General features: G+C 37.6%; 1 long non-coding RNA gene across 1 annotated transcript; it reads left to right on the top strand.

Moving 5' to 3' along the window:
• The first annotated feature begins 1240 nt into the window (after nt 1-1240).
• On the top strand, nt 1241-2601 carry LOC117534619. The gene is made up of 4 exons (XR_004567274.1): nt 1241-1499; nt 1618-1705; nt 2053-2209; nt 2529-2601. It is a non-coding gene; the product is annotated as an uncharacterized LOC117534619 (long non-coding RNA).
• The last annotated feature ends 8953 nt before the right edge of the window (nt 2602-11554 follow it).

The raw sequence follows: 11554 nt of genomic DNA, 5'->3' as shown, positions 1-11554 counted from the left end.
GTGGGATAACTCCTTTTTCTAGACCCATTTTTTAGTGGGAATGCTGTTAACAGCATTCCAACTAACTGTTATTCTACGGACACATTTTTTATTATTCCGCCGGTATTTTGGCCCTCTTCTCCTCCCGCATTGAACATCGCAGAAACTCCGTTCAAACATCAAAACGTTCAGCTCGGTCGGGAATCGATGGCTATTACTTTTCTCATTCATAACTTTCATAATTCCAGAGATACATCCCATAATACATCACATTTTTAACCATTGAAGTCAATGGAGAAAATCTTCAACTTCAACAAATCTTCATGCAACTTCAACTGCTAATTGTTCATTCATGCTTTCACTCAGAAACCTCATTCCAACTTTCAAATGTTACAAATCTTTCTGACATTATTCGTGTGAAAAAACTTTTAAATCTGAGTCTTACTTTTAGAGATATTAACATTTGTTCAGACCTTGTTTTAGAGTGTTTCTTCACATTTTAACATTAACTAGAGTGCGTGATGTCACAGCTAGAGTGGAGGACATCTTGAAATTTGCCTTCATATTTTTTTTTTAAACTGCCATAATTCCCAAACCCTACATTCCTGAAACATAATTTATCATGACAAACGTAGGAAAACATCTCGTAGCTTGAAAAAGGACAAATAATTAAGCAAAAATAATTAAACGAAATTCCTCTTGAGGGCATGAAGTGACAAAAACTTTCAACATTCCTCCATTGAAGCCCATTGTAATTTCAGGCAGATATTTCCTCACGGTAGCAGCCGCACACCTTTAGTTAAACTGCCAAAAAGGCCACATTATTAACCCGAAAGTACACAACAATTACACTTCAGATACTCAACTTCCTTGACATGCTTCACGTTTTGAAATTTCACAGATATCTGTTACGGTTCTTCCACAAAACGTTCACATGTAAGAGGTTTATCTCTCATTCAGAACAATGGAAACCTTTGACATCCAGTTTCGCTATGAGTGGTCGCATTTTCGAGAGCTCCCGCTTTGGAGGTTATTCCTCACGATTTTGTACATATTTCATCCTCCTGACAATATGGATTATGGACTCCTACCTCAACTCATCAATGAGGCAACATCACTTAGAGAAGGAGAGTAATGAAAGCGGGGATAAAATGAACCACAATGACTTTTACCTTCTGAAACCACAGCAAATGTTTTGCCCTTTGACAAGTTTTCATATCAAAATACATGTTATTCTACACCTTTTTTTAGATTTGGGAAGACCTTCAGCAGTTAAGAATATAAAACACATATTCATTGTATTAAAACAAATCACTATAAACATCTGACCTAAAGAAGTATATCATAATTGCCTTTGCTTCAAACACACTTGGACAAAAACACACGTGTAAAATGTAATTCTGCCCGTCTGTGACCGCAGCTGTTCGGTTTTTATAAACCTCTGTGGGCGTGGCACCCTCTCCATTGAACTCCCACCTATTGACTTTTGTGTTGTCTTTCACCGCCAGGACCTGTGCCTGGTATGTTCCAATGTTTGTTTTCTTTAACCCTTCAAATTCTTCAACTTACTTTGAGTGACAGTATATCTTGACAGTCTGTATCAATGGTTAATTTAATGCTTTCCATTTATATTAAAAGGGGTGAAGAAGCAGAGCAATGCTGACAGAGCCACGCCTGAGCAACAACACAAGCTGCGGCGCAAAACTATGTTGCTGGATCCAAGCAGGTGCTAAGTATACCATTTACGGTGTGTGCATACTTCAAATCATCTGTGGCACTGATGATTTTCAAGTCTTAAAGGATCTATTTCTCATCCTCTGTTTTTCCATAATTCCTGCATGTCATTCCACTATTCTGTTTCCCCACCTTTCCTGTCTCTCTCTGCCTACATTTAATAAAGGCATGAAATGCCCCAAAAGTCTTTAAATAATAGTCATTAACATTACAATTTGCAGAAGTAAACTAACAAACTGTAAACACATGGTAATGATTGAGGTTTTTTTCATTTCTCTGAACACTTGTTTTTGAAGGGGGAAAAAAGACCGTCTTAACCTTTGTTTCATGTTTGTGCAGCCTTCTATGAAGGGGACTCGAGGACTGAGAGGGGACTCGAGGACTACTCCGTACACATCTCTGGACCTGGTTTGTGACGGTGTTGATCCATGTGGAAGGGACACAGACACCCCAAGAGGCCCCTGTTTCACCTTTAAATGATCTGGACCTGTGCCTGGTATGTTGCAATGTTTGTTTTATTGAATATTTTCAAGTCTTCAATTTACTTTGAGTGATATAGTACATCTTGAAAGTCTGTATCAATGGTTTATGTAATGTTTTCCATTTATATACAAATGTTTCAAGCTAGAAACCTCACATATTCCTATCAACAAGTGATTTTGGCTAAATACCCAATTAAACAAAGCCTTTTTATCCCACATTATAAGATCATTCCACTTTAGTGCTACAGCATTTTCAGACAACAAGCCATTGTGGATTGTATGTATTGCCCATTTGCATCATTGGTGTTACAGTGTTCTCTCCATGCACCACAGAACCAGAACCACATGGACCCAAGACCAGAGTCATCAGAGGCAGTGCAGCTCAGGATTCTTTCAGCAGCCTTCAATCCTTCATCTTCATCTAATAAAATGTAAGCAACCAATTTGCATCAGATACTATGAGTAGATTTAATGTTGTTTTATAACCTGGAAACTGTGTTCATGGTTTTTTATACCTTGTAGCATATTTTCCACTTCTCTCATAAGTTGATGTCTGTGTGTGTTACGGCAACCATATCAATATTGTTTTCCAACATTTTGTTGCTGTATTATGATATTTATCATCTTGTTTACAGCAACTTCTGATTGGAGAGAGTCCTCAACACCCAGAAGACTTCATCTCTACACTGCGGCTGCAACAGCAGCAATCAGTCCTGACGCAGGCACATGTTCTTAACCCGCACCTTCACAAACACTTGATGCTCAGCCGTCCTGGTAGGGGATCCCTCTAAGACTTGGCCTACCTAAAGGTTTCTCCCTTTGTCCTTAATAAGGTTTTTCTCTGAGTTTTTCCTGATATACTTAGAGGGTCGAAGGCTGAGTGGATATGAAACGTTTCTATATATGGACACTTAATGGGGCAGACATATAAATGGCAGTTGTTGCTTCTTTTGAGCATTTAACCGTACTATTATTTCATGACATTTAGTGTGAGATTTTAATAGTTCAATTAAAATATACATATGTGACATGCATGAAATGCATAGTAAAACTGTTTGTTTTATGCTTGCTTTTGTCTTGTTCTGGTTTGACTGCTATTATTTTATTAAAATGAAAAGTTGCTATGTTTTTTTTCTCTTCACTTCTTGTGTGATTTATTTAATTGATATGAATAGTTTCTGTATTTTAGATTTGTTGTTCTTCAGATTGTTATTTTCTTTAGTAATTGATGTGAAATGTTTCTATATATTAACTTATTCACTTGAGTGATTTCTTTACATTTATTACGACATTTGTATCAATAGTTTCTGTATATAGTTGTTTTATCACTTGTTCTTTCACACAAATTACTTTATTTTTGTTCACCATTTCACTTTGTGGTTTTACAGAATATATTTGTTATAGTAATTGATTTAAACAGTTTTATATAGTTTTTTTCATGTATTGTTTGACAGATTTTCATTCGTGTTTTTACTGAATACAATTTGTTAGTAATTGATTTGAAACGTTTTATATTGTTTTTTCCCCCATGTTCTGGTTTTTGAAAATAACATTTTCCAAATGTTACTATTTCACCAGTTCTTTTTGCATTTTCAACTTTTCCTACGAATAACATTCTACCTTCAAATCCTTAAATCTTTAACAATATTTATACATTTGGAATTTCATGCTACTTTTTAACATAATATTCATTCATATGGAAACCATTCAGTCATCCAAATATTCCTGATTATTCACTTTCTTCTTACACATTATATTTCAGCATAAAGCATTCCCACTAGCAATTTCTTCAGGAATTGCATTCTCTAGTTATAATACTATTCAGTATGCTCCATATTCCTTTAATGTTGTTTTTATTTTTGTCTAGTATTTTCCGATAGTATTCACTTTTGCAGGATCCTTATTATAATTAATTAATTTGTATATCTAATCTCTGTCTCTTTTGTTTTATTTCGCATGAAATCTATACAGATGTAGCGCTTCATTTCAGATGCCCGTGATCGGAACGGGGTGGGCCCCTGCTGAAAAGGAAAACCCCCCCGCAGGACTTAAAACGCCCCCTTGATAAATACATTTAATTATAATGAAACCAGCTGCAATGGATCATGGATCCACCAGGGGGAGCCGTGATTAAAAAGCTGCCACACTGGAACTCATGTGAAATAAACAGCTGATCTACAGGTATCTGATATAGCGGATATTTGTTAAGATCCATATGTCACGGATAGGATCATATTCTGTGCTAAATAAGAGACATGTAATCATTTACTAAACATCCCCATGTTTTTATTTAACAAAATAATGTTTAATTCACGTTGGCGTAAGTACAAAACCATCGCTATGTTTTTAGATCAGGAAATGCATCCAGGCTCAAACAAACGATTTTCAATCATCATCCTCACGATCATTTAATGTATCATATGTTCGCGAGTTGAAATGAATGCACTAAATTTAATCCACGTGAGTTTACAACAACAAAAATAATCGCTTTGTTTTTATATCACATCCGACCGGAGGAAAATGCAGCACGGGTCTCACTACCGATCATCCTAATCCCACGGGCAAACAATAATATGTACAGTGTTAATAGTTTACTGTATTATTAGTGTCTAATATTACTGGGGATTTCGGAATGGTACTGGATTTTGATTTATTGTATCGGCTTCATATCGCAATATATTCCCGAAGTCTGAAATGCAAAAATGTCCCACATTAGGGCAATTCACTCTACATTTAATCATTCATACAAAATCATATTTCGTTTATTTTTAACGAAATAAATGTGGTTTAATCCACATAATTTACTGTGTTAATTGTTTTCTGTAGTATTGTGCACATTACTTTTCGCTGCTTGTTACACTCCTGGTTAGAAGCTAAACTGCATTTCGTTGTCTCAGTACCTGCAATATGTGCAATAACAATAAAGTTGAATCTAATCTTGAGCAGGAACAAATGTATTTAGGCTACTTAGTACATATCTGACATAAACGATTAAACACATTTGTGCATTCTTTAAACCGAGTCAAGCCGAGTCCGGAGGTGGCGGCACATTAAAGTGTGCACCTGATTGTTTAACTTGAAGGTGCCTGATGACATTTAATCATTCAAACAAAATCATATTTTGTTTATTTTTAACGAAATAAATGTGGTTTAATCCACATAATTTAGGCCTACTGTGTTAATTGTTTAACTTGAAGGTGCCTGATGTGAACATTTCCAGAAGAACTCTAGCTTGAATGGCCTTTGTATTGTTGGAGTTTTGAGGTTTTTACAACCCCACTCGGCTCCGCGTGTCGTTTTGACGAGTCCTGCTTAAAATCATAACAGGAAGGAAATCAGACAGAGAACACCCAGATACCAGTTTAAACAATCTGTTTTAATTATCAAAGGTAATAATGCAATGCAATATAATACATTACAACACCATATAATACAATATACTACAATCATATTGTAATGTTTTAAGAAGTAGCCGGCCCACTTCTGCCCTGTTCGCGTGCTGCGGAGATCCTTCTGTCCTGACAGCATGTGAAGAGAGAGCGAACGCCAGGAATCGACAGGAGATATACAATAATAAGAAGGAGGGGTTAGGTCAGCTGGTCAGCTGGTCATCTTTTCAGGTCATCTCATTGGGAGACGCAAAATATGCTTTGTCACAGTGACCCAGCGCTGGCCAGCAGAAAACCAAACAGGCCCATTTTACAACAAAACACATCTTATCACCCAAGTCATGTGTTTCTTTATGAAAGCCATACTTGTTGGGAATATAACAGTCATTATCCCATGACATCCTCAGAACTAGCTCACCAACAACGCCTAACTGTCTTCATACCCCCCCAATCATCTCTGAACTTTTATTCACCCGAAGTAAGCTCACCCTTAGTCTAAAAGGACCATTGTCTCTCTTAACTGTGTGACTAAATTCTCAAGGCCTGCAGGATGCGCATAATTAACTTAGAACGAATTTAGCCACTATATCTAATGGTTAACCAAGAAAAACACTCAAAAGGGTAATCTTTTCACTCAAAACAGAACTCACAAGTAATTCTGCATTTTACCCCTCAAAAATAGCCTAAAGCACCCTTTTGATGAAAAGGGTAAAAGTGAAAGAAAAAGACTATTGCGCTAATCTACTTTAAAGAAAAAGGGAACATTGTTTCAGGAATCTATAAAAAACCTCTCTATATTTAAGAGGAAAAATGTATTTTGTTCCTTCAACTATTAATACACAGGAATGTATATACCCACACATATATTTAGGGATAACATGATGCAATACACCTCCTATATATTGGTGAGATTAAAATGAATATACCAAAAATATGCTGCATCACATCTTCCGCATAATACTCTTCATAAACTTCCGCAATTCCCCCTTTTGCACTCTTTTAAAAGAGTGCAATTTACACAAGGCACTTGAAACATATACCCACTGTCATTCTTTTTTACTGTGTTCGTCTCCCAAACATTGTATAAATCCATCCGAAGCTGGTATTTAGAGTACTTGAAACCTTCATGGAGACAGAACTCCACTTTCCATGGCAGTGAAGGAACCATGAGGGGGCAGCTGGGTGCTAGTGCAGTCTCCTTGTGTGGTGAATCATCAGCCCCCCCCCCCCCCCCCCTCAGAGGAATACGCCAACAAGGGCCAGCTGATAGGGAGGGGGAGATGCGGCTTTCCCTTCACGGGTGGAACTGATCAGAGAAGTAGACTCCTCTGCTGCCTCGACAAGTCCCCTGTGCCGTCCTGGCTTGCCGTGTCTTTGTCCCCCCGATCCGCTGACGGCAGCTTCTGGGCTGCCTGCTAGAGAGATGTCTTCCTCCTCCTCCTCCTCCGGCCCGCTGATGGCGGCTTCCGGGTCGATGCTGGAGAGATGTCTTCCCGATTCTCCTTCTCCGGCCCGCTGATGATGCCTCCCGGGTCGACTGCCTTGACGAGGGCCAGGTCTGTCCTGATGTCGTCTAGGGTCCTCGCAGGTGTTTTCCCGACCGCACACTGGCTCCAGTGGTACCAGTTGTCCCCCTTTCCTTCTAGGCGGACGGCATGGGATGTCCTCTGGGTCACTCGGTCGGGGCCGGAGAGCCTGGGGTTGAGCCACTTTGTCCTGATGACTTTCAGCCAGACGAACACCGCTGTGTCGGCCTCGTGCTTCTCGGGTCCCCCTTTTGGCGCCAGCAACCTGTGTGGAGAAATCTGATACAACTCCCTCAAGCCTACGCTCAGCTGTTTTGACCCACTTGGAGCCTGTTGGTGGGGTGTCTTGAAACAACAGACGTCTGTGAACAGGTTTTCTAAATGAATTGTAGACCTCCTATCTGCCAGTGCGGCTTCAGAATCTTAATACTTGGATTGTGCCAACTAAATAAGAACCCCAACATCTTTAGGTAAACTAAATAACATATTTCAATAGCTCTGAATTTCTGACAAGCATCTGTGTTTATTTTTAAATGAAATCCTTGAGATCCTATTTAAAATCCAAATATAATATGAACTGCTAATGTTTCTGGTAAAGAAACACACTAATGTTATGGATTCAAAAACAACCAAAATCACGATGCTAACAAAGTGAATTATTTCCTGGTGATACTGCTTCTACCTGTCAGTGCTTAGATATTATCACGCTGAAAAAATGAATACAGAATTCCAACAAACTGTCATCAAATGTCTTTCTATTATAAATGTAGATGAAATGTATATCCCCATAATGACCTAAACAATAAAGTCTATGGCTTTTACTTCTTTACCAGGCTAGTTACATGATGTTGTGTAAATTAAATTATGTCTCATTACATTACTATGTTTTAGTTTTAATTGTAATATGTTCTTTCTACATTTCAAACCTCAGTTACTTTTATACCTGTTGAAACATTACTCACAGGTCAACTTCTTCAGTATTCCATTCTGGAATCACATCTCTCACAGTAGCCCCTTGGCCACTTATTCTGCATCTGTGTTACCTGCTATAACTCAATCAATATTAGAAACATGTCAACATTCACCAAACAGTATCTTATCCCCAGATATGGAGCAGGTCAATTCTAAAACCGTCAATCAATGGTCAGATTGAACAATCGAGTTGGGGCAGCCGTACACTCCCCCTTTTTACACATGACTCATGTGTAACCAAAATCCTGTATGGGAAGAAAACCTTCAGGTAATAATGGATTCTAAGAAAATATCAAACATTTTTTCCCAAATGTACATCCATCATTTCCACAGTAAACACTTCAGTGAAATGAAGTGTTTCTCTCCATCCTTCAGTCCTAAAAGAAACAGAATCTTCATGTTTTAGTTTGAGTTCCACATTCTGCAAACTGCCACCTCCTGTGGGAGTGCACAAGTGCGGTTTTCCAATTCTGTGGAATGTTATTGAGGCCCAGAAAAATGTGTTAGTCCAACAACATGCTTGATTAGTCATTGTTTTAAATCATGCAGTTGCACTGATCACATGCAGACATACACTCACATTCACACTCACACTGTCAGGTTGTAAAGTCAAGTTTGGTCAGGTCCACCCCAGAGTCAGTCATTCACAGTGCCTTGTCAAGTTACACTGTCGGTCAGGGTCAAAGGTCAGTTGGTCTCAGTCTTTTTTGGCCATGTGTCGTGCTCTGCAGAGACTTTGACATTTCAGCATAGGCCAGTATCATTTGTCTACAAAACTATGTATATATGGAGCGCCATCATTTATTAATTCACAATTACAACTATAATGTTCAAGATATCTCTAACTTTTCATCGGAACAGCTGTTTCCCACATTCCCTGAAAAGTGTTAGCCAAAAAATGTCACTTCCTTATTGTACTACTACTGCAGTTTATCAACACCTAATCCATATTAAAATGTCTAATAGATCTATGTCAGAAACTTGTGCACATAATTATTATCTTGAGTCAAACCATTACTAGGATCTGTAAAGCTCTGCTATGTATTTCATAACTCATATTCATTTATCTTCAAATCTGGTCCACTTAAAAACAATGTTAACCTCTTTAACAGTGCGTGGAACCTTGGGTGTCCGAATATGTAACAATCACTCCTTCCTTTATCAAGGATTCTTAAAACAGAAGTCATTTCATCAATGGTTTGTAGCTGAATTTAGGAATTATCACTTATGGTAGGTATGTTTTTACTTTTTAACATCTCCAAATGTCAGTTAATTACTAACTAAATTAATGTCCATTAGGAGGTGGTGACGCTAGTCTTCCAAACTCATAATCTGGTGCCGTGCGCTTCCTGTGAAGCTGCATACGATTTTAAAAACCACTGCAGGGTGGGTCGAGTGACCCCTCCTCCCTATTAGTCGTCAATAATATGCACCATTACAATGGGTGATTGAAGGCCTCACATTATGTCCAATTACAGCATCAGTCTTCTTTACTCTAAAATTACTTTTTAAATAGGAATATTTAGAAATGGAACAAATATTCAATCTTCAGGAAAGTTCTTAACCAATGTCTATCTAGTGAATAGCCAAGATATTTGAAAATGTCAGATGTATAAAAATAAGCCTAAATACTCCCTTACCATCAAAGTCCAAATCTAGACATAAGGTGAACAGTTTTGGTAATGGACAATTTAACCTAAAAACAAAACAAAATTGGACTTGTGTCCTTGTTATTTGTTCTTCAAAATACATTAGCAAATACCTTGTAAAGTATTCGCAACATAACTAACCCTCTCTAGGATATAAAATCCATTCATCTTTTTACTCATAGTTAGTTTATATGTCAAGATTATTATGTGTGACCTAATAATCAGATGTGTTGTTTGCTAAACAAGGATATTAAACTTTAATCTTTTCAGTATTCCAGACCATCGTTTAAACAATCAGCCTCCCTTCTCAAACACTAAACCTATTGTTGTACACCACCCTCTGGAAAACTCTTGCACAGTTATGTTGTCAAATCATCGCATCATTTCTTCAGAGTCTGAACAATCTGAGACAAGCCTGTCTCAGAACTTGTCATAATGTGAACAGTCAGTGATGCGTTGTCTTCTGCAGCTGTAGTGAATTGGATCAATGAAACTCTTGTTTTGCACTGGGATGTCCTGAGGGGGAAGGAACCTCTGGATCAATGTGGTACAATCAGCAGACACACGTTGTCCTCTGCACAGCAGGAATCCCCAAAAACTGCAGTTCCTCTTCACACCACTGTTGCCTCGGCAACAAGGCCCAAGCAAAATGTCAAACCCTCCTCAGAGATGCGTTCTTTGCACAGTTCTTCTGTTTCTGTAGTTAGCAACTCTTCACCAACACACTGATTCAGAGTACAACCCAAAGGTGGCGCACATCTATCCAGTGCTGCTATAATCACAGCAAATCAGCAACTGGAGAAAAACTCAATTTAAATCTCTCCCCCAAAGGGTTACAAAATAAAACGGCTGAATGTCTATATGGTCAGGAATGCTGAAACATGTGAATGTTAAAACAAACCAATGGCAGTAGTCTACCCAGATTATTTACTCCATTAAAAGTAGTAAAACCACATTGTAAAATATCTTGTCTAGTTGAAGTCCTGCTTCTAAAATTCTAGTCAGAAAAAAATAAAATAAACTTCATCTTTAAAATCTTCTTTAATTTGAAACCAAAAAAGGTCTTCCTTCTCCACCATGATCCTATTTCTACATCAAAGTCCAAACAAACTGATGATTTATCTTTAAGAACCATGAGGAATGACAGTTCTCATAAAACACTATTCTTCCTTACTTCATTTCCAAATCAAATGAGCAAAACAGGAAAACCTCCTTAACCACTTGCTTATTCTATTATTTTTTTAATTGTTTATCTAAGTTGTGTTACAAGCAGGTTAGATTTGTAACAGAACACAAAACTAACTGTATTTAGCGCTATATTTGAAAAACAAGTAATCTGATTACAGTTATTATTGGTGGAAAAGTTTCCTCACAAAATGTAATCTCCATTACTAAAGCTAAAACCTAAAGAAATCATCACGGAACAGTTTTCTGTCCTTATCACTTAATTGTTTCAATACAAACTAAAAAGCGTTGTGAAAACTCCCACTCTTGAGAACATCTCAACACTTTATTCCATCTGAGCATGAATGTTTATGACAGACACGCCATATTAATCCAAAACGGCCTTTAATGGTATCAATTGTGAACTTTCTCAACATGAATTGTAAATGCAACGTATGTTCTCTTTGGAACACAGATAGGACAGTAGCTGCTGAAACTGGTTAATAGCAGCTTTCTGTCAACCTAGATAAGCATGTTGTTCTTATATCTAGTAAATATATTCTTACTTCATGTTCACTCACAAAACAATATGACATTCTTCAGACTAGTAGTTAACTTTATATAAGTTTTACTCTCTCTGAACTTCCAAAACATCTACT

The sequence above is a fragment of the Gymnodraco acuticeps genome, unplaced genomic scaffold (genome assembly GCF_902827175.1).
Source record: "Gymnodraco acuticeps unplaced genomic scaffold, fGymAcu1.1, whole genome shotgun sequence".
NCBI classification, from domain to species: domain Eukaryota; kingdom Metazoa; phylum Chordata; class Actinopteri; order Perciformes; family Bathydraconidae; genus Gymnodraco; species Gymnodraco acuticeps.
This window is presented reverse-complemented; position numbering and strand designations above follow the sequence as displayed.